The sequence below is a fragment of the Erythrolamprus reginae genome, chromosome Z, assembly GCF_031021105.1.
Source record: "Erythrolamprus reginae isolate rEryReg1 chromosome Z, rEryReg1.hap1, whole genome shotgun sequence".
NCBI classification, from domain to species: domain Eukaryota; kingdom Metazoa; phylum Chordata; class Lepidosauria; order Squamata; family Dipsadidae; genus Erythrolamprus; species Erythrolamprus reginae.
In genome coordinates, this window is record NC_091963.1 from 89,202,821 (window position 1) to 89,227,231 (window position 24,411).

The 24,411-nt window shown below is 43.8% G+C and overlaps 1 protein-coding gene across 1 annotated transcript in view; it reads left to right on the top strand.

The window, feature by feature from the left end:
- SLC9A3 (solute carrier family 9 member A3) overlaps positions 1-24,411 on the top strand; it is a 103,512-nt gene that overhangs the window by 15,842 nt on the left and 63,259 nt on the right. The window lies entirely within an intron of this gene.

A 24,411-nucleotide genomic window follows, 5' to 3' on the forward strand; every position in this document is an offset into this window, starting at 1 on the left:
TATTGTTTATTTTCTAAGAAAAATAAAAAATAAGGTAGATATCCTTGACTAAACTTACATGAATGAAAGCATGTAACATCTAGCAACTTTATTATATTGAATTTCTTTGTTATTTTTCTTTTCCCACAAAACACAATTTAAACACTTTTTAAAAGGTTCATATCAAATTTTGTTTATCATTGGTTATATCCTCAAATTGTAAATGAAAAAGTGAATTTTAACAGAGAATAAAGTGTCCTTGACAATGTTTTTCAGTACTGTTTTATTTTCAATTGCAGTATCAGCTGACATGAGTTTATGCATACCCAAGGCAACTATTTTTAATTTTGTTCTGCTAATTCCATTTACTGTTATTGCTGGTCTCTTAACATTGGTATTGAAAAAAGACCTAATAAAACTAAATACTATTTGTAGCCTGTGGTGTTACACTTGAGAAATTTATCATGTATTCAACTAAATAAATTCAACTAAAATAATTAAGAGCATGAAATGTAATTCATTTCCAAGTTCTTCCAATAAAATGTTTCCCTTAACCACACAGAAGTGTGATCTTATGCTCAGATTTTGTGTCGGTGATGCTTATAAGCAGTGAAGGGCTATCAAAATTTTTACTACCACACTGTGGGCGTGGCTTATGCAGGACACCCTGCATTTTCTTTCCACATCTTTCAGTACAAATTGTGTGCTCTGGGGTTGAGCTCCATTTTTACTACCCCATTGCCTTCCCCCACTCCCCCCGTCCGGGCAGTAGCCCACCCCTGCTTATAAGATAAAACTTTCATTATAGAAAGATAAGAGAAGTCTACAATATCTTAGAATCTGGAAGATACCTTCGTGGTCTTCTAGTCCAATGCTGCACAAGACTGCATAAGGCAGGAGTCTTTACACCATCTCAAAATGATATCCAATCAACCAAACTCCTGATGTTCGCTAAAAGACTAAATGGGGATTGAAAATCCTATCAATGTTAATCACCGTAACTATAGAGGAGTCAGAAATGAGATACCTTTTATGAACCTGACAAGATGGCTGCAGCTTTCCCATCCTTCACCTTTTGAACAGGTACAATATTAAAAAGTTATCTTTGACCAACCAAAAAAAGTGGGGGGAAACTGAATTTAACCCTTTTCTCAAACTGCAATAATTGTAGATCTAGGGATCTGAACTTCCAGTCTTTGCAACTATTTTTTTTTATCCTAAGTGAACAAATAACTAGATTTTCTTAATGGACTTACTACCCCAATCTCAATGCCAACAGAAGCCTATTAGGGTCCTCCACTGAGCTGAGTTACAGCCCCAAAGAATCTGCTAGGATTTACAGGAACATAATTTAGTACCTTAAGATATGGTGTCCTGTTAGATCTTAGAAGCATAGTCTTTCTGCAATGTAACAACTTTTGCTGAAATAGAATTTACAATGAAGAACAATCAGTCAATTTTACCTGAACAGCTGAGTCCAGATCAGGCAAAGGAGAGGTATATAAACATCCATCTTTTGTACCATCTGAGTTTATAATTTGACTTTAGGAAGAACTTTGATTTCAGGAAGTCAAGAAATAATGTGAAATAACTGACTTGATAAATATCTCTTTATAAAAATCCCCTACTTTCTTCCCACTCCTACCCACATAAAATTATCTTTATTAATTTTGCTTTGTTTTATTGATTTTTATTCATCTTCTATGTATTTTTGTATATAAAAAAGATGTTTCACACTCACTTTTGCAATCTTTGTCTTCAGCTATAACCGTAGGTATAATAGAAGAAATATCTCGATAAAATGGTTGGTCAAATGATCCACAGTAAACCAATGTACTGTAAATAAATGCATCATATCTCAATAAATGAAAACCTATATTTCAGGATGGAGGAAATGTCTCACAAAACAGAAAAGCACTGTTAGTTTATGGACTCAAAAAGTAAGACTACTTGACTTCATCCATTGTCACAGAGAAAAATGAACACCCCTTTTAGTCTAATCTACCCTGAAAACCCCTCTTTTTTTTTTACTCCAGTCTTTTTCTTATTCATTTTTATCTCATTCTGTGGTAAACTAAAGTGTTGATTACCTTATTTTTTGGAGTATAAGATGCACCGGAATATAAGACACACTTTAGTTTTTGGGGAGGAAAATAGGAAAAAGAATCTGCTTACCAGGTATTAATCTGGCTAGCGTCCTTAGTCTGGTCAGCTTCAGCACATTATTTTATCCCCTGTTTAAGGGCTTAAAAATTTATTCTGAGAGAGTAATAGTGAAAGAGCTTGCAAGCCAGTAAGAGCTGGAAACATCAATAGCACCTGGAAAGAAACAGTTTGAGCAAGTAGAGGAGAAAAAACCTTGCAAAGACTTAGGGCTTGCAAAACATTCTTCTTTGCAGAGAGTAACAATGAAGAGCTTGCAAGCGGGTAAAAACTGGGAACATTGTTAGCACCTGGTTAGGGCTGGAAAGAAACATTTGGAACAAGTTAGGCCAATGTGGGAGAAAACCTGCAAAGACTTAGGGCTTGGAAAACATTCTTCGCAGAGAGAAACAATGAAAGAGTTTGGGTATATTGATAGCACTTGGTTAGGGCTGGAAAGAAATACCTGAAGCAAGCAAAGCAATGAAAAAACCCCTACAAAGACAGGATTTGGAATACATTCTTGGTAGAAAGGTAACAATGAAAGAGCTTGCAAGGTGGTAAGATCTGGGAACATTGTTAGCATCTGGTTAGGGCTGGAAAGAAACATTTGGAGAAAATAGAGAATGAAAAAAAATCAAAGACAGGGTTTGGAATACATTCTTGGCAGAGAATAACAGTGAAAGAGCTTGCAAGCTGGTAAAAGCTGAGAACATCATTAGCACCTGGTTAGGGCTGGAAAGAAACTTACTCAGAGCAAGTTAACGAAACAAACCCTGAAAAGACTTAGGGCTTGGAAAACATTTTTCACAGAGAGAGACAATGAAAGAGCTTGCAAAGTAAGAGCTGGGAAGATCGTTAGCAGCTAGTTAGGGCTGGAAAAAAGCTACATTCAGAGTATAAGATGCTCCCTAATTATCAGCCTCCTTTAGGGAGGGAAAAAGTGTGTCTTATACACCGAATAATATGATAAGTTCTGCTCCAGAAAAAATGCTTAGAGGTTAGAATGGTAAAAGACAAAATTTGTAGCTCAGGCTTGAACTTAAGAGTTGAGTAACCAAGCTCAGAGAGCACCAAGGATCCTACAGTGAGGGCCTGATTCACTTGGGCCATTCCAGAGTTTGTTCATGGCTTGCTGATTGATGAGACATTTCCCCAAGCATAATTAGGAAACCAATCTTAATGCAAGTGCAAGACTGATATTTTTGCTGCCTGATATACAGTACCCCTAAAAACAAAGCATATCTAGTCAAATAAATACTTGCTATTTATATTCACTATGTTAACCTTGTATAAACTATTATCTTAGTTATTCTTCAGTTGATTTTAACCAAATTTTATATGCTTTGTCTTGAAAAACTGAACAATAGAATAGTAAAAAAGTTATGCTGTTTAGAATTTCAGGTTATAACACACATCATACTAGTATGCTTTCCATTATAGGAAAATATTAAAATACACTCAATATACCTATAGAATTTAGAATTTCATTACATTTATTCTACATACTAACAGGTGACTTTAGAGGTTAACTCTATGGTTAGCCTTAAAGATCTAATGACAAATGAGAAACATTGACCTGTGATCCAAAAATGGTAGTTTCCTTTTAAAATGTTAATGTAAGTTTGTTAATTTACTCTCTTAGAGGGAACAACCTCATAAATCATTAATTTAATGAACTTATTACAATGCTATAAGAATTCCAGATTATCATTAAACCTGTGTAACAAAGAATAAAATCCTCAGAGAGGTTGAAGTCAATTAAACATTAACCAGTATTTTTTAAAAGCAATTTTTGTTTTATTAAACGAATAAAATTATCCTGATAAGAATATATATACCTTAGACTAAGACATAGACCTAAATTCAAAATTCTATTTAGTTTATTTAAGACTATTTGGGTGCAGCCACTTTCTTGCAGTTATCTTATAGTGGTAAAATTATGGGATTGTAATCAGGGAAAATATGTAAATTGCCTGGATTTCTCCATTCCAAAAAAGGATGAATGGACAGATGCAAAGACGGGGAGACATGTAAACCACATGTTTAAAGGAAGACTATGCCTCATACACAGTGCAGGGCTACCAAAATTTTTACTACCACAGTGTGGGCATGGTTTATGCAGGATGCCCTGCATTTTCTTTCAACATCTTTCAGTGCAAATTGGGTACTCTGGGGTGGAGCTCCATTTTTGCTACCCCACTGCACCCACCCCCAATCCGGGCAGCAGCCCACCCCTGCTTGTACAGCAACTGTTCAGTTATTATGGTGATGAAAATGTAACTTCAATCAGTTTTATTATATTTATAGCAAAGGATAACGGAAATAAGATCATAAGCACGGTCACATTTCATTTAGCAATTTTTCGCTTAACAATTGAGTTGCTAGTCCCAATTGTAAACATTAAACAACTACCAGCACCTTGACACAAATCAATTTCCTCTTTTACTGTGCAAAAAACCTTAAACATGACTTTTCTTTGGTGTAAGAATTAAATACCAAAACATAGATTAAATTTTGGTATTCAGTACTTGCATTAATCATCCAAATACAATTATTGTAATTATTCCTTATTACATTACTGAAAACAGAATAATAGAGCTGGAAGGCACTTGGGGAGGAGTCTTCCAGTCCAAAGGTGTTGTCTAAGGCAGGAATCCTTATTTATTTATTTATTTATTTATTTATTTATTTATTTATTCATTCATTCATTCATTCATTCATTCATTCATTCATTTAGTCCAATACACAACAATACACAATGAAGCTTATAGAGATAGAGTAGAGAAGATATATGAGATATAGGAGCGACTATAGGACAGGGGACGGAAGGCACTCTAGTGTGCTTATGTACCCTCTTACTGACCTCTTAGGAATCTGGAGAGGACAACTGTGGATAGTCTAAAGGTAAAGTGATGGGGGTTAGGGGATGGCACTACAGAGTCCAGTAATGAGTTCCACGCTTCAACAACTCGATTACTAAAGTCGTATTTTTTACAGTCAAGTTTGGAGCGGTTAATATTAAGCTTGAATCTGTTGTGTGCTCTTGTGTTGTTGTGGTTGAAGCTGAAATAATCTTTGATAGGCAGGACATTGCAGCATATGATCTTGTGGGCAATACTTAGATGATGTTTAAGGCGTCGTAGTTCTAAGCTTTCAAGACCCAAGATTGTAAGTCTAGTTTCGTAGGGAATTCTCTTTCGGGTAGAGGAGTGAAAGGCTCTTCTGGTGAAGTATCTTTGGACTTTTTCGAGGGTGTTAATGTTAGAAATGTGGTATGGGTTCCAAACAGATGAGCTGTATTCTAGGATGGGTCTGGCAAAAATTGTGTAAGCTCTGGTAAGTAGTGTGAGATTTCCAGAGCAAAAGCTACATAGGATTAGATTAACAACTCTTGAGGCCTTCTTGGCAATGTTCTTGCAGTGGGCTTTGGCATTTAGATCTTTAGTTATTAGTATTCCAAGGTCCTTGACCGGGTGGGGATTATCTGTGATAATTGGTTTATTCAGTTTGTATTTGAAGTTCTGATTCTTTTTGGTAATGTGTAGGACAGAGCATTTGCTGGTTGAGATTTGGAGTTGCCATGTGTTGGACCAGTCAGAAACTGAGTTTAGGTCTTTTTGTAGAGTAGTTGTGTTATCAGTGGTGTTGGAGTTTTACATCATTTGCAAAAAGGACACAGTTGCTTGTGATGAGATCACAAAGGTCATTGATGTAGAGAATGAAGAGTGTAGATCCCAGTACATTCCCTTGGGGGACACCGCTTTTAACAGGGATGGGTGTGGATATGGAGCTTCCTATTTTGACCACTTGTTGCCTGTTTGACAGGAAAGCAGTAATCCAGCCATGGAGGGATCCTGAGATGCCATAGGATTTGAGTTTTAGAAGTAGTTTGTCGTGGACCACTGAATCAAAAGCTTTGCAGAAGTCAATATAAATTGCATCTATAGATTTTCATTGGTCAAAAAAAAAGAGATTTTCATTGGTCAAGATGAGTTGTCCATATGTTTTTGCAGTGAAGGAGCTGTAGATTGCAGGATAGTTTTTTTCTGAATCCAAATTGTTTGTTAGAGAGCAGATTGTTAGTTTCTAGGTGGAGAATAATTGATTGGTTTATAATTAATTCCATAACTTTACATGGGACGCAGAATAGTGATATTGGTCTGTAGTTATCGACAAGAGAGGGGTCTCCTTTTTTGAAGACAGGGATGACCATAGCTTTTGATCATAGTTTAGGAAGTGTGCTGGTTCTGAAGGATTTTTTGAAGATTATGCTCAGTGGTTCTGCTATAGCAGAAGAGACATTTTTTTAGGAAATATGCACATAGACCATCTGGTCCGACTGATAGGGAAGGTTTAAGGTCACGTAATGCTTTTTCAACTCAGTCTTCAGTGAAGTCTATTTGGGTTAGGTCATTGACAGAGTTTGAGGTGCGAGTGATGAATTTGGGGGATGAGCCGTTGTTGTTGACAAAGACAGAGCCAAAGAATGAATTGAGAAGGTTAGCTTTGGATACCAAAGTAGTAAACCAAGTAGTTCCCCCTCTTGATTCAATCACTAGTATTTCAGAGACTTGGTTCTTTGCTGCAATTGAACTGGGCTTTTCTTTTTTATTTGTTTATTGGTACCATATGGAATTGTTATCTCTGCCATTTTAATGCATTTATATTTTGAAGCTCGTCAGACAACTACAAATCCATGTAGGGGTGGCACTGTTTGACATAATGTGTTTTTAACAAATTCATGTTCACTTCCAATTAATGCCTTCTGCATTTCTAGGTGCTCACAAATCCACTATTATCTTTTCTTTGATTTCCTCAGATATTGATTTCAAGCCAATTGGTCTGTAGTTTCCTGAATCTACTTTTTTCTGATAATAGGGATTGGAATCACATCAACTCTTTTCCAGTCCTCTGGCAATTCTCTCTTGCTCTCAGAGCTTTAAAGTTTTTGTTCAATGATTCTGCCAGTTCCTTCAGTACCCTGGAATGTAAACCATCTGTCCAGCGATTTGTACTTGTCAATAGCAAATAGGATATTGCAGAAGAGACGGAGTAATGACACGGACACAAGAGCTGGATTTAAACTGGGTCATTTTTATTAAAATAAATTAGCATAATTTATTCAACTAAATTAGCATAAATTAACATATCTAATTATGACCCAAACAATGGACCTGCAGGGTCAAACGATTGCTTCCGGGGCGGAAAATGACGTCACATAAACTTCCTGGGCAACATATGGGCGTAGCTCCATGCTAGTCCAGGTGAGGGACCCCTCCCTCACCTGAGACCCTGCCATGCACTTGCATGAGGGGGGTCCCGCCGGCTAACCCCTAACGGGGGACTTAAAGGTGCAGGACCCAAAGACAGGTTCCCCCCAACTGCTCAGGTCGCTTCCACCACAAGCTTGGAGAGAACCTGTCAATCATCCCCAAAGATGCCCAACGGAGAACACACAGTTGCTAAACCACCACCCAGTTTTCCGCCCCTAACCTGCCACGGAGTGGGGGTCAGATCTCTATCTTGGCCCCCCGACTCCCCCCTCTAACTGCGCCAGCTCACGCAGAGACCACTGCAGGTCCTGTAAGAAAAATGGTGTTCCTCTGTTCTGACAGAGGAAGACCAGCAGCCAGGTAAAGCCACAGCTGATCTATGGTGATGCGGGGATGGCGTCCCCCCAAGTGATCCTCGGGAGGATCTCGACCACACCACTTGCGTGGCGGGCCGCACAGTGCGAAGCCACCGCAGGCTTCGCGAGCCTGGCAGATCTAAGAAGACCCCCAGGCCCACACAGGTCCTTGCCACCGAGGTGCAAGACCCACCACCTGGGCGCTGCAATGGGATGCAGCCCTCCCAGTACCAACCGGGCGCAGCAATGGGATGCCGCCCTCCCAGCACCAACTGGGCGCAGTAATGGGATGCCGCCCTCCCAGCACACATCCGGGCGCAACAATGGGATGCCGCCCCCCGCACCAACTGGGAGCAGCAATGGGATGCCACCCTCCCAGCACCAACTGAGCGCAGCAATGGGATGCCGCCCCCTGCACCGACTGGGCGCAGCAATGGGATGCCGCCCTCCCAGCACCAAATGGCCGCAGCAATGGGATGCCGCACTCCCAGCACACCTCCGGGCGCAGCAATGGGATGGCGCCCCTGGCACCGACTGGGCGCAGCAATGGGATGCCGCCCTCCCAGCACCAACTGGGCGCAGCAATGGGATGCCGCCCTCCCAACACCACCTGGGCGCAGCAATGGGATGCCACCCTCCCAGGACCAACTGGGTGCAGCAATGGGATGCCGCCCTCCCAGCACCGCCTGGGCGCAGCAATGGGATGCAGCCCTCCCAGGACCACCTGGGCGCAGCAATGGGATGCCGCCCTCCCAGCCATAGCGGTAGAAACACCCGTCCCACCGCACACCCCTTCTCCCCAGCCAGACAACAATGGCCCAGCCGCCACGACGGCAGGGCCCCCCCCCGGCGGTACCTTGTTGCTGAGTGGTTGGCGGGCGCTCCATGACCCAAAGCAACACCGCCGGTCGCGTCCTGGCGGGGTTGAATAGAAGGGGACCAAAGGGGAACCTGGCCTAAGATCTTACCCCGGACCCTCAACCGGCCGTTCGTACCCTAAAACAAGCCGCTGACCGCCAGCGGTCGACGCCCACGAATCCTCCGTATCGAGAACGTCGTTACCGCACTAGTGGCAGCGCCGCTACGGAACGAGCGTTCCCTAATCGGCGGGATCCATACTTGGCCTGGACAAACCCTGTACACTAGAACCCACCTAACAAAGGCAATGAAATGGAAGGCACAGGATGACCTGGCAGCCTGCGATAAGGCCCTGGCCCAGCCTTCCCGCATCCTCAAAATGCGGAAATCACCATAAATCAATAAACCCACCCCCGCCTTATACAAAAGGCGAGGCCGGCCAACCTGGACCACAAAGCCCTAACTGAAAGGCCGCGCTGCCTAAACTGGACACAAAGATGGCCAGGTACACAACTGGGGCAGGCCAGCTATCGGGGTAACCCGTATCCTGCCTGAAATCCCCGAACTCTTCACCTGCCTGCTGCGAAGCCCCCCAGAGTGCCAGGCACCACTGAGAGGGCCGTAGCCCAGCAGACCACTACCCTCCACTGCCCAGGAGCCCACTCAGGCTCCAAAGGTGGTCGGGAAAAGCCTCTGGCGACGCACGTGCCCACGGGGCCAGGGTCCGAAACCCAGACAACTGACCATGGGACAAGGCGTCAGCGACCCCGTTATCCAACCCGGGGACATGCCTAGCCAAAAACAATGTGTGTAGGGACAAGGACCTGTGCACAAAATGGCGGACAAGCCGCATGACACTGTCACTCTTAGAGGACAGGGCGTTCACAACATGGACAACCGCTAGGTTGTCACACCAAAAATGCACAGTCTGGTCCCTAAACTGTTCACCCCAAAGCTCTAGGGCCACTATCAAGGGGAAGAACTCCAAAAGTCAAATCCTTAACCAATGAAGAGGCACTCCATTCCGGAGGCCAAACCGACCAGCACCACTGGTCACCGAACACTACCCCAACCACAAGACCCCGCGGCATCGGAGCAGAGCTGCAACTCAGCTTCCAAAAGAAGCTCGTGCCTCCAAAAAGACAGCCCAGTAAATTGGTCTAAAAACTCCCGCCACACGCAGAGGTCAGCCCTGACCCCTGCGCATAAGCGGGTACGATGATGGGGCAAACGGAGCCCCTTCATCGCAGCGTATAACCTCCTAGAAAAGGCCCTGTCTGGCACAATGACCCTGCAGGCAAAATTAAGTATCCCAGCTAGTTCCTGGAGCTGCCGAAGAGTGACCTTCCTGCAGCCCAGAACCGCATCGAGCTTACCTCTGATTTCAATCAACTTGACCAGGGGCAGTCTAAAAGAATGCTCCTCTGAGTCCAATTCAATACCAAGGAAGGTAATCTTGGTGGCGGGGCCTTTGGTCTCCTCAGAGGCGAAAGGCACCCCCAACTGAGCACAAAGGGCTTCGAAGTCCCGCATTAGAGCAAAGCACTGCTCCGAACGCGCAGGCCCCGCCACCAAGAAATCATCCAGGCAGTGAACGACCGAGCCCAGACCAACTGCGCCTCCTGAGCACCCACTAGAAAGAAGGTGCTAAAGCTCTTCAAAAGAGAGCATGAGACAGAGCAACCCATGGGTAAAGCCCTGTCCACATAAAAAACCACCTTCGAAATGGAAGCCCAACAGCTCGAAGCCGTCTGGGTGTATGGAGAGGAGCCGGGATGCTGACTTAATGTCGCATTTATCCGCAAGGGCTCCAACCCCACACTTCCTTACCATGGCCACGGCCACATCAAAGGATGCGTGCCGGACTGAACAAAGTCCGTCAGGAACGAAATCATTCACTGACTCCCCTTTAGGAAAAGACAAGTGGTGAATCAACCTAATTCACCACTCGCCTTTTTGGGGACCACCCCTAATGGGGACACCCCAAAATCCGGGAAGGGCGGCTCCGGGAAGGGCCCCAGGACCCTCCCCTCGGCCACCTCCTTCGCTACTTTGGACCGAATAATGTCTTCGTGTCCCACAACCGACCTGAGGTTGTTGGACATGAAGGCTTGCCTAACCCCCATGTAAGGGATCCTGAATCCCTTTGAGAAACCTAGCAAGAGAGCAGCCGCTCTCGAGCGAGGGTGGTAGTCCCTCAACCAACCCTAAAGTGTTTTAAATTAATTGGGCTGGGCCCCTCTTCCCCCAGTAGGTGGGGGTTGTTCCCTGGACCCCCTCCCCTCCTAACCGTCCCCTTTTAGGGGCAGGGGCACACCGAAGCATCATGGGAACTCCCGCCTACCCACACGCATGGCTGTACTTACAAAAGGGGCGAAAACAAGCCCCTTTGCAGCAAACCCATGACATGCGGCGAACGGGTCCCACACCATGGTGGCCCCCATACCTAATACCCCTGGCCCCGATGGGTAAGCCGTCAAAAGGGGCGGAGGCACTATGGCCTGTGTTGGTGGGGTCCAACCCCCTGCCCCCGACACACCAGGCCCTAGCAGAAAAGCTGCCCCAGGGGCCCGTGCCCCCGCAGTAGGAGCCGGTGGGGGGCCAAACCTGGTTACAGGTGCCCCCCCGAAAAAACCCCAAGAAACTGGGACCGGGTGGCACCAGCCCCATTCCACCCAGCAGGACCCCTGGGGGGCCCCTACCTGGTTAGCCCCGGCCGAGAGCCTCATCACTCTCCTAGGCACAGCTACCGGCTGGGCTACCAAAATATTTAAATAATTAATGTTTGACTATAAGATATATATATAAATATATTAATTAATTTTAACCATAATGATCAGTATTATCAGCCTTATTATTATTATTATTATTATTATTATTATTATTATTTGTTTTACACCATGGTTCTTGTTTTACACATTAATGAAACCGGGGCCGCCCAGGCCCCAAAAGAGGGCAGCAAATGGCCTCTGCCCAAACAGGCAGCGCAGCAGCAGGAAGCTGCCGCCAAGGGCCTAACTGCCCTCCGTACAGGGGCCACGAGCCCGGGGGGGCGCACACGCGAGCCCTCCACCCGATGCCCCACGTTCCCGAGGGGGCGACCAGAACGATCCCCCCCGGACGAAATAGAGGGGGCAACAGCCGAAAACGGCACAAGGCCCAGCCTTTCCGCCGGACCCGAAGCCCCCAGCCCGTTCCACGAGCCTCCGATGAGGCTCTCCTTAATTTCTTAATTTTATTATTGGGGGGGGCTCACGCCGGACCAACTTGTTTGGAGCAGGGAGCGCAGCTATCGCAAAACCAGCTTCGGGAGGGACGCACAGGGCCATCCGCCTCAGACCATTCAGTGCGCGCCCGGCCGCCGCGAGAAAAGGGGAGACAGCTGATGCAGGGGCACACCGCAGGCCACGGACGGGCCGAAGAGGGTCCTTCCCCAGCTGCTCGCAATGAGCAGCAATCGCCTCAAGCCTCGGACGAGGCTTCCAAAGTGACAGCCGCTCCCCGCGGCCGCCGAAAAAGGCTCCAAGAGCAGACAGCCAAGTGTCTGCTCTTCTGACGTGGTCCGGGCGAACAGGCTGAGCCCGGGCCTGCACACCCTTTTATAGGGCTGGCAAGCCCCGCCCGGACACGTCAGCAATCAGGCCACCCTGGCCTGATTCTCGGCCGAAGTCTCGCAATCTCACGAGACTTCAGCCGAGATCCAAGATGGCGACTGCCATGTGTCCGTGCCGTCCCGACCCTCCTGCAAAAGGCACCGGCTGGTAAGTCTGCCGGTGCTATTCTTTTACTAATTTCTTACCTATTTTGCCTTGTATTCCTATGTAAGCTGTGATCTAGTTTGTGAAATAACTTAGGGTACTGAAGTTCAAGTAAATGATTTTCTAGGTTCTTCCCAGGTATTGATGCCATATTGATTCATCTATATATTGTGCATCCATTAAAAAAAACCCTATAAACTTTTTTCCAGTCCTCTGATAGTTTTTCAGTGCTTCAGGGTTTTTGGAAGATATAATTGAGAAATTCTAAAGTCATGTCTACCAGCTCCTTCAGAATCCTGGTTCTGCTTATTTGAACTTATCTAGAGTTCATAGGTGTTGTTTTGCTATTTTCTTGCCTATTTTGACTAGTATTCCTAATCTAATTAGGAATCCTAATTCCTAATCTTTTAAAATGCTGCTTTTTATAATTTTTTCCCCTTTTGTGAAAAGACAGATGCAAGAATGAATTAAATATGAGAAAGTTCTACTTTCTCCCTGCTGCTTGCTATCTCTCCCATTAGTAAACTCATTGTTTCTTTGATATTTTTTCCATATTGAAAGAAACTTTCTTATTATTTTTGTCAAGTGTTAATTCATTGTAAATTTTACCTTACCTGTCTTCAGCTTTGCAGATGAGTATTTTTTGGTATTCTGCTTTAGTGATTTGTCTTTTTTCCAGTTTTTGGGTGTCTTTTTTGCCTTTCATTTATCAGATAGTTTATTTTTATTTATTTATTTATATTATTTGACTTCTTTGCCGCCCAATCCTGAAGGACTCAGGCAGCTTACAACAATATAGAAAATACAAATTACAATAATAAAGAAGTCAAACATAAATATTAAAATGATAAACTCCAGTTATACAACCGATAACTCAAACAATCCAATCAGCACACATACATATCATTAAAATGCAATTCAGCCATGACAGATGTAATGTTCATGGCCTTCAGGCCTGCCGGCAGCCAGATCTTTGTGGCCTTTAATTTTTTTAAAAAAATTTAATTTAAAACAAAACAGACCTATAAAATCACACAAACATAAAAGGAAAATACACATATCTGGGATGGTTTACATCCCGATTTTCATCAGAAGTACATATGGAGTTGTATATGTTTTTACATCAAATTGAAAACATTTTAGTCTATGTTCACTGTAAATACTGTACATCTTATGAAAGAAAAAAGAAAAGAAACATTTTGGGCTCAGTTGCAATTAGGTGATTCTGCCAGACCTGCTTCTGGTCTCCTTTCATTGGCTAGCCAGCCAGGGCCATCAGCCTCTACTATGTACTCTGCCAACATCCAAATTATGCACTGTACAGCAGTGCATGGCTGGCTTTCAGCAGGTACCTCGGCATGCCCAGCCCAAGCATAAGTCTCTTCTACCAGCTCAGTTCACATCTGTTCCCCCTTCCCAGGCACAAGGAGCAGAGGATTCAGGTGAGGAGTCCAGTGATAGCAGCCAGGAGCCATAGTTAGATGCAGGTGACTTCAATGAGATCACGCTTTCAGAAGATGAGGGACTGATATCCGAGCAATCAACTATGGTTGGGTTATTCCATCTGGCTCTATTCAAATCCTTGTTGTTCAAGGCTAGGAATGCTGCTGAACTGCCAAAACCGAAGCCTGGGGCAACTGAGACTACTGTTTTCAGCACCAATCTTCTCTTTGCTGAGCGAATTCAGGAGTTGGAGGTCATTCCAACACCTCAGCTATTCATTGACAATGTGCAGCACCAGTTTACCATGCCAACCTCCAGTCCGATGCCTTCTATAGTATCTCCAACAAGAAGTTCTTCAATCTGACTGGCAACACTCCTCATCCCTTCCACAGTGGACATTCCTGTGGCAGCCATTCAATCACCTAATTCCATTCCTGATGACTCGGAGGAGCTTCTAAAGCCAGAAGATAGACGTTTGAACAGATGCTTCTGAAATCACACAATTGTGCTGCCTGGGCTGTGAAAGTCTCTTCCTCAGCATCTTTTTTCTCATGCTCTTCATTGATCTGGTTCCACCAAATCTAGGAACAGGTCCCTCCATCTGAGTTGCAGACCCATCAGGATCTGAATAAGATCATCGCAGCAGCCCAGTTCACCACAGATGCCACCTTGAGAGCTGTCAGATTTTCCTCCAAAGCCATAGCTGCAGTCACAGTCGGCCGCAGAATCAATTAGCTGAAGAACTGGACTACTGGCACATGACAAAAGGGGCGTCTGGCCACTCAATCAATTAAGGTGTCCATGCTTTTTGGGGAGGTGTTAGATCCTATTCTGATAGAATTAAAGGATCGTAGAAAGGTTCTCCCTTCCTTTGCTAAGAAAGCAGCATACTGTCAGGCTCCCTATGCTAAATGGCCCTTTCAGCAGCCTGGCCTGGGGTTTGCAGTTTACCTATGGTGATAGGTCCACCCGGAGAAAGCCATTCAAGGGCCCCTTCAAGGGGGCTACATTGAAGTCCAATCGCCACTCCAAATGAAGCCTCTCCAGCTATTCCTATGCAAAGGGTAGGCAAAGTTGGCTCTTCTATGACTTATGGACAGAAATCCTGAGTTAGCATGATTGGCTCAGGAATTCTGGGAGTTGAAGTCCGCATGTCATAGAAGAGCCAACTTTGTCTATCCTTGCTACAGGCAGCAGGTTGTTACACTTTGCTGACCAATGGGATAGGATTATGCAAGATCTTTGGGTTCGCAACACAGTTCACTTTGGTTTACAGTAAGAGTCTCTCTTGTTACCCCCCCACCTTTTCTGTAGATTGTCCAGTCTCTAGGGACCTTTCTAAAAGGGTGTTGCTGGAGGGAGCATTTCAAACCCTGTTAGCATTTAGGGCAATTGAAAAGGTTCCTCGAGATCAGAGGGGCTTACGGTTTTATTCAGTTTTTTTCTTGGTTTTGAAGTCTTTGGAGGGCTGGCGGCCCATATTGGACCTCAAGCATTTAAACTTGTTCATTAAATATCACAGGTTCAAAATGAATTCTCTGCAAACTATTTTATGGGGGGATTACTTAGTATCTACACATTCCTATCTGGGAGTTGGACAGGCAATACCTTTGCTTCTGTTTTGCCGGTAAACGTTATCAATACTTATCAGCCTTTCCTCAGCTCCATGCACCTTTACTAAGGTTCTGGTGGCCTTGGAGGCTCATTTAAGTTCATGCAACATTAGGCTCATTAACCCATTCCTCTCCTAATATTTCTTCCCTGACACTTGTTCCCTTCATCTCTGTAATGTCTGAAAGAAGGATTAACCCATCTGATATCTGTTTCTCCTTCACTTGAGTCTGAACTCATAGGAACGTCCTGTGGTTGGTCTCCCCCTTCTTCCTCTGCCTGTAAATCAGGACCTGCCACTAATTCATAAACACTATCCAAATCAGAATCTGCAAAATCCTCAAACTGAACAGGAGTATACACAACACCATTCCTCTCCTCACGGCCCCTCCCCTCCCTCCGGGGATAATTAGGGTTGAGTTTGTCAGGAAAATGAACATGAAAGTCAAGAAGCAATTCAGGAGCATGAAAGTCCTGAGGATCCATCCAGACAGTGTTATCAGGCCTGCCCCCTGACCATTCCACCAGGTATTGGAAATGGTCAGCCAACGAGAGTCTCGGATACCAGTAATGTCCAGGTGGCATAGTGGAACTCGAAGTTCGGACACAGGGCAAGGAGGAGCAGGAACAGCAGGAGCAGGAACTGGGGGGCAAAGTGGAGAGTCAAGTGACACTGGAAGCAGTAGTGAGCGATGAAAAATGGGATGCACACGCATGGAAGGAGGTAAGGTCAAATGGTATGAGACTGGATTGATGACCGTTTCAATGGGAAAGGGGCCAATGAAACATTGATCCAGCTTGCGGTGAGGTTCAGAAGAGAGGTATTTGGTAGAAAGCCAAACTTGATTACCAATTGTGAATGGGGGAGTATCTTTGTGGGAACGGTCCACGTTGATCAATGCTTTCTTGAGTGAGGGGTCATTCCCGCAGTCTCTGAAGGAGCCTGTGGTGTGGCCCCTCCTCAAGAAACTGTCTCTGGATCCAGCCGAGTTGAAGAACTATAGGCCAGTCTCCAACCTGCCCTATTTGGGCAAGGTGGTTGAGAAGGTTATGGCACACCAGCTCCGATGGTCCTTGGAAGAAGTTGATTATCTAGATTACTTCAAGTCTTGTTTCAGGACTAGTCACACCACAGAAACTGCTTTGGTTGCACTGGTGGATGATCTCTGGAGGGCCCGGGATAGGGGACATTCCACTATCCTGGTGCTCCTCAACCTTTCAGCGGCCTTCGATACAATTGACCATGGTATTCTTCTGAGACAACTGGAGGGATTGGGAGGCACTGTTTTACGGTGGTTCTCCTCCTATCTCTCTGGTCGTTCGCAGTCAGTGTGAGTGGGGGGGACAGAGGTCCACCCATCGGCCTCTCCTTTGCGGGGTGCCACAGGGGTCTGTCCTCTCCCTCCCTTCTATTCAATATCTACTTGAAGCCACTGAGTGAGATCATCCAAGGACATGGGGTGAGGTATCATCAGTACGCTGATGATACCCAGCTATACATCTCCACCCCATGCCAATTCAGTGAAGTGGTGGATGTGATGTGCCAGTGCCTGGAAGCTGTGAGGATCTGGATGGGGGGTAACAGGCTTAGACTCAACCCAGACAAGACCGAGTGGCTGTGGGTTTTCCCTCCAAAAGGACTTTTTGATCTGTCTATCCATTGCTCGGGGGGAGATATTGTCCCCCTCAGATAGGGTCTGCAACTTGGGTGTCCTCCTGGACCCATGGCTGAGTTTTGACCATCACATTTCAGCTGTGGCCAGGGGGACCTTTGCACAGGTTCACCTGGTACACCAGTTACGGCCCTACTTGGACCAGGAGGCTTTCGGCATAGTCACTCAGGCCCTCGTCATCTTGATTATTGCAATGCACTCTACATGGTGCTACTCTTGAAAAGTGTTCGGAGACTGCAAATAGTCCATAATGCAGTCGCAAGAGCTGTCACGGGTGTACCTTGGTACACCCATATAACACCTTTGCCCTGTGAGCTGCACGGGCTTGCTATTAGTCTCCGGGCACAATTTAAGGTGTTGATTATTACCTATAAAGCCCTACATGGCTCAGGGCCAGATTATTTACGGGACCGTCTCCTGCCGCATACCTCCCAGAGACCAATAATAGCTCACAGAGTTGGCCTCCTCCATGTCCCATCAACTAAACAATGTACTGTAGGTTGGCAGGACCACAGGGGAGGGCCTTCTCTGTGGCTGCCCCAGTTCTTTGGAACTAACTACCCCCCGATATCCATACTGCTCCCACCCTACTGGCCTTTCGCAAGGCCACACAGACCTGGTTTCGTGGGCAAATTTTATTTTATGAATGGTATGCATGCATAAGATTTGAATGGTTTTACATAAATGGGTTTTATTGGGGTTAGTTTTTTAGAGTTTATATTCAACTTTTTTATTGCTGTGTCTTTTTGTATTGTTATTATGCAGCATAGAAGTCAAACAAATAAACAAATAAATTAAAAAAGAATATTCATATTCCATATAATGTTTGTTAATTATCCTGTCTGTGGACCTTTATTGTTTTATTGTTCAATGGACAAAATGGTTAAACAGCAAAAATTGGTAAATTGCTAATATTTTATTTTGTCTTCCACCCAGTGTCACTTGTTGATAGAAAAAAATGACCAATCTTTGTCCTAAACATGCTTGCAACAAGACTCCATATCATCTTCCAAATTGTTTGCACCGGGCAGTCTCTAAATACAGATATCCATTGTTCTCAAAGATCTGATGACATGAAGAATTAATCTTTAACCTATTGAGAAACACTTTGTTCTTTGAATGATTGCTTGTATAAGTTTCTGGGTTAGCATTCTTAAAAGATTAAGGATGGTAAGGTATGCCGACTTTGCCGCCTTTCCTGCTAAGGAGTCTTCAATGAGACTGCTGAAAAGAAATTTTCTTTAGATCCTGTCTTGGGTATTCAGTTCTTTGCAGAAGTTAAAGAGCCTGGACACAAATTGCTTATGTATATGCTTAGATGCCACAATTCTAGGATCAAATTATTTTGATACCTTTTGCCTCACTAGATAAGATCATCAGTGCAACACTGGCATCTAGTGGCCATAAAGGTTATTCAAAGAATTGGGATAGTTGCAAGGAATTACACCCATTTTCATATAGATATTTCCTTATTATGTTGTTTTATTTCTGGGAAGACAATTTTTCTAGGTGGTCAGGAACTTCTTACTTCAGCCTGGAATGCATTTCTTTTTTAAAAAAAAATAATATTTATTAAATATTTTAATTAAAACAGACAAACAAAATTTGACTAACATACATATAAACATATAATGCATATCATAAGCACACATTTTATCTTTTGTACATATTTCATATTAGTTAAGTGTATTTACAATAATTTATTCTTACTCTATTGCATAACTATTTTTCTCTGTGTTTAGACTAATTCATAACATAAAAGATCTATTGTCAACCATATTATTGATTTTTATAGTTGAACGATCTGTCATTGAGTCATTTTATCTGGTTTGCAGATTTGTTAAGCTATATAATTTGGTTTTGTAAGTTTGGAAAAATATATTTATTGTCTTCCATGTATGCAGCTCCAAAAGTAATATATATTATTTAATGTTCTATCGATATGTGGTATACTATACCTATATTTACATTTCCTATGTGTAGAAGGTGTGTTTAATTTTGAGTTTCCTTTAGTTTTGCATGTATTTTTTCCTGCTTTAACCAGTTGTACCATTTTCCCCATGTATTTTTAAAATATCAGATCCATCTATTTTCTTGTAATTCTAGTGTCATTTTAGTCATTTCTGCATATTCCATAACTTTAATTATAAAGGCTAGGGTTGTGGGGACTGTTTCCTTTTTCCAATTTTGTGCGTATAGACTCTTTGAATTAGATTTAAGACCTAAGACCTATGAAGACCAAAAGAACATCACACCTGGACTGATTGATTGCTGATGATTAAATAATGTTTAAGATCTGATTTTACACCAACAAAAAATCAATATATACAATTACACAATTTTTATCTTATATTGTATATATTTATATATATTTTTTAGTGTTTTACTGTTTTAAAATTGCTATTAATTGCTATTTTAAATTGTTATTAATTTAATCGATTTTTAACACTATTGGGGGTTCTAAATTAATGGATGATTGGGATAAATATACCTGTGGATATGAGTGGAATAACTGGTATGATTGGGTTGGTGGGGGTGGGTGGGGTTATGGTATGGATGAGACGATTGATAATAGTATGAATGATAGATTTGGCCCACCTAACGCTCGGGAGACAGGAGAGGAAGGGGCACCGATCTCTGGGGTGGCAGAGGGTCGGAATATTCCAGTGTTGCTGGGGAGAGGCAGATATGGCGGGGGCCACAGAGTTAGCCGTTCCAGGGGAACGAGGGATCGTTGCTTAATAACGGTCCCTTGTTCTGGCTCTGTGAGCCCAATCTTGGGTACTGGTGATGAGTGTAACTCTGGCCCTGGGCTCAGGTTGCTGCTGCTTAATGCCAGGTCGGTGGTAAATAAAGCTCTCCTCATCCGGGATTTGATCCTGGATGAGGAGGCCGACCTGGCATGTATCACTGAAACCTGGCTGGGCCCAGAGGGAGGTGTTCCTCTCTCTGAAATTTGCCCAGCCGGGTTTCAGATATGGCATCAACCTCGATACCATCGACCATGGTATCCTTCTGCACCGGCTGGAGGGGTTGGGGGTGGGAGGCACTGTTCTCCAGTGGTTCTCCTCCTACCTCTCTGGCCGGTCGCAGTCGGTGTTAGTGGGGGGTCAGAGGTCGGCTCCGAGGTCTCTCCCTTGTGGGGTGCCTCAGGGGTCGGTCCTCTCCCCCCTGCTATTTAATATCTACATGAAACCGCTGGGTGAGATCATCCAAGGACATGGGGTGAGGTATCATCAATACGCTGATGATACCCAGCTTTACATCTCCACCCCATGTCCAGTTAACGAAGCAGTGGAAGTAATGTGCCGGTGCCTGGAGGCTGTTGGGGCCTGGATGGGTGTCAACAGACTCAAACTCAACCCGGATAAGACGGAGTGGCTGTGGGTTTTGCCTCCCAAGGACAATCCCATCTGTCCGTCCATTACCCTGGGGGGGAAATTATTGACCCCCTCAGAGAGAGTCCGCAACTTGGGCATCCTCCTCGATCCACAGCTCACATTAGAGAACCATCTTTCAGCTGTGGTGAGGGGGGCGTTTGCCCAGGTTCGCCTGGTGCACCAGTTGTGGCCCTATCTGGACCGGGACTCATTGCTCACAGTCACTCATGCCCTTATCACCTCGAGGTTCGACTACTGTAATGCTCTCTACATGGGGCTACCTTTGAAAAGTGTTCGGAAACTTCAGATCGTGCAGAATGCAGCTGCGAGAGCAGTCATGGGCTTACCTTTCAATGTGTAAGTGTGGAGCTGGGTAAAATAACTGATTCAGTGACTTTCTCAGAGGTGTTACCGGTTTGTGGCCAAGAGGATAAAACAATGTGTATCAGAGAGTTTAATGTGTGGTTAAGGCAGTGGTGTAATGCTGAAGGTTTTGGCTATGTAAGTCATGATGTCAGTAGGTGGTCTAATAGGGAGTTGTTTAAGAGGGATGGTTTGCATCCATCATACAGAGGTACCCAGGTGCTCGGTGAGGAATTCAGAACTTTTTTGGACAGGCATTTAAACTAGGTAAAGGGGACAGAGATGTAACTGATGTGGGTGATTTCTGTCCCCGACCAATGAGGATAAAGCAGTTTTTGGAAGCTTATGAAAAGGGAGCTGCAAATGAAATAGATGTAGTTGTTGATGATAAGGGGCAAACTAATAATGAAAATAATGTTCTTCGGGTAATGTGCACGAATGCTCGAAGCTTGAGCAACAAGCTCTGTGAATTAATGGCCATAATATATAGAGATAATTTGGACCTGGTTGCCATAACTGAGACATGGTTTAAGGATTCTAATGAATGGGAAATATCCATACCAGGATATACACTGTATAGGAAGGATAGAATAGAGAGAAGGGGAGGTGGAGTAGCCATTTATATTAAAGAAAGTCTAAAAACAACACTAATTCACAAAATAAAGAAGGTTCTGTCATTAGAATTGGGGTGATCTATAGGCCTCCAGGGCAATCCGAGGAATATGACAACAAGATGGTGGATGAAATTACCCAAATGGCAGTAAAGGGAGATATTGTGGTTATGGGTGATTTCAACATGCCTGATGTTGACTGGAATATCCCCAGTGCCCTTACATGCAAAAGTAAGAATATAGTAGAGGCCTTTACAGGAGCAGCTCTGGCACAGCTGGTTAAGACACCAACTAGAGGGGAGAATATTCTAGATTTAGTTTTTACGAATGGGAATTGGGTTTCAGATGTCAAGGTGGGAGAAAATTTAGGATGCAGTGACCATCTATGTTTGTGGTTTGATGTAAAAACTAATTGTGAGCAATCCTATAATGCAACCAAAGTATTGGATTTCAGAAAAACAAATTTTAATGCAATGGGGGAATATTTAGAAAATGAATTAAAGGGGAGGGATAAAATGGCAGGAGCGAGCACCCAGTGGACTGTATTAAAAAAGGCCATCTTAAAAGCCACTGGACTGTATGTAAGACAAATAACTAAAGGTAAAAGGAAGAAGAAACCGCTATGGTTTAGCAATGATGTAAGGGCTATAGTCAATGAAAAAAAGGCTGCCTATAGGAGGTATAAAGAGTCTGGAAGTATAGCTGATAGGGAAGTGTATAAAATGAGACAGAAGGAGGCGAAACAGATAATATATGCTGCTAAAGCCTCAAAAGAGGAAGAAATTGCCAAATCTGTAAAGAAGGGGGATAAAACCTTCTTCAGATATATTAGTGATAAGAAGAAGAAAAACTGCGGCATCATGAAACTTAGTACCGGGAATAATACATGCATTAATGGGAATAAGGAGATCGCTGACCATTTCAATAGCTACTTCTGTTCAGTTTTCTCAAAAGACACCGTACAAAATAATACTATAGAGGGATATAGCATTGCTTCCAGCTGTACGGATTCAGCTCCAGTGATCTTAGAAGCCGATGTCTTAGAAGAACTTGAACGATTAAAGATAAATAAGGCAATGGGTCCAGATGGCATCCACCCCAGAGTTCTTAAAGAACTCAGATCTGTCATTACTACCCCCCTGACTGATTTGTTTAACCAATCCTTGTTAACAGGAGAAGTTCCTGAGGATTGGAGAATGGCCAGTGTTGTGCCTATTCACAAGAAGGGCAGTAGAGAAGAAGCTGGTAACTACAGGCCAGTTAGCTTGACATCAGTGGTAGTTAAAATGATGGAGACTCTACTCAAAAAGAGGATAAATCAGCACCTAAAAAACAATAACTTATTGGACCCAAATCAGCATGGCTTTACTGAAGGCAAATCATGTCAGACTAATCTAATTGATTTCTTTGACTATGTCACAAAGGTGTTGGATGAAGGTGGTGCCGTGGATATTGCCTACCTGGACTTCAGCAAAGCCTTTGATATGGTTCCACATAAAGAGCTGATAGATAAATTAGTAAAGATTGGACTTAATCCCTGGATAGTTCAATGGATTTGCAGCTGGCTGAAGCATAGACATCAGAGAGTTATTGTTAATGGCGAGTATTCTGAGCAGAGTCAGGTTACAAGCGGTGTGCCACAAGGGTCTGTTCTGGGTCCTATTCTTTTTAATATGTTTGTGAGTGACATAGGGGAAGGTTTGGTAGGGAAAGTTTGCCTATTTGCCGATGACTCTAAAGTGTGCAATAGGGTTGATATTCCTGGAGGGGTCTGTAATATGGTAAATGATTTAGCTTTACTAGATAAATGGTCAAAGCAATGGAAACTGCAGTTTAATGTTTCCAAATGTAAAATAATGCACTTGGGGAAAAGGAATCCTCAATCTGAGTATTGTATTGGCAGTTCTGTGTTAGCAAATACTTCAAAAGAAAAGGATTTAGGGGTAATGATTTCTGACAGTCTCAAAATGGGTGAACAGTGCAGTCAGGCGGTAGGGAAAGCAAGTAGGATGCTTGGCTGCATAGCTAGAGGTATAACAAGCAGGAAGAGGGAGATTATGATCCCGCTATATAGAATGCTGGTGAGACCACATTTGGAATACTGTGTTCAGTTCTGGAGACCTCACCTACAAAAAGATATTGACAAAATTGAACGGGTCCAAAGACGGGCTACAAGAATGGTGGAAGGTCTTAAGCATAAAACGTATCAGGAAAGACTTAATGAACTCAATCTGTATAGTCTGGAGGACAGAAGGAAAAGGGGGGACATGATCGAAACATTTAAATATATTAAAGGGTTAAATAAGGTTCAGGAGGGAAGTGTTTTTAATAGGAAAGTGAACACAAGAACAAGGGGACACAATCTGAAGTTAGTTGGGGGAAAGATCAAAAGCAACATGAGAAAATATTATTTTACTGAAAGAGTAGTAGATCCTTGGAACAAACTTCCAGCAGACGTGGTAGATAAATCCACAGTAACTGAATTTAAACATGCCTGGGATAAACATATATCCATCCTAAGATAAAATACAGAAAATAGTATAAGGACAGACTAGATGGACCATGAGGTCTTTTTCTGCCGTCAGACTTCTATGTTTCTATGTTTCTACCTAGCTATGCCCATGTTTCACCATCACTCCGCAGTCTGCATTGGTTGCCGATCAATTTCCGGTCACAATTCAAAGTGTTGGTTATGACCTTTAAAGCCCTTCATGGCACTGGACCAGAATATCTCCGAGACCGCCTCCTGCCGCACGAATCCCAGTGACCGATTAGGTCCCACAGAGTGGGCCTTCTCTGGGTCCCGTCAACTAAACAATGTCGGTTGGCGGGCCCCAGGGGAAGAGCCTTCTCTGTGGCGGCACCAACTCTCTGGAACCAACTCCCCCCAGAGATTAGAACTGCCCCTACTCTTCCTGCCTTCCGTAAACTCCTTAAAACTCACCTTTGCCGTCAGGCATG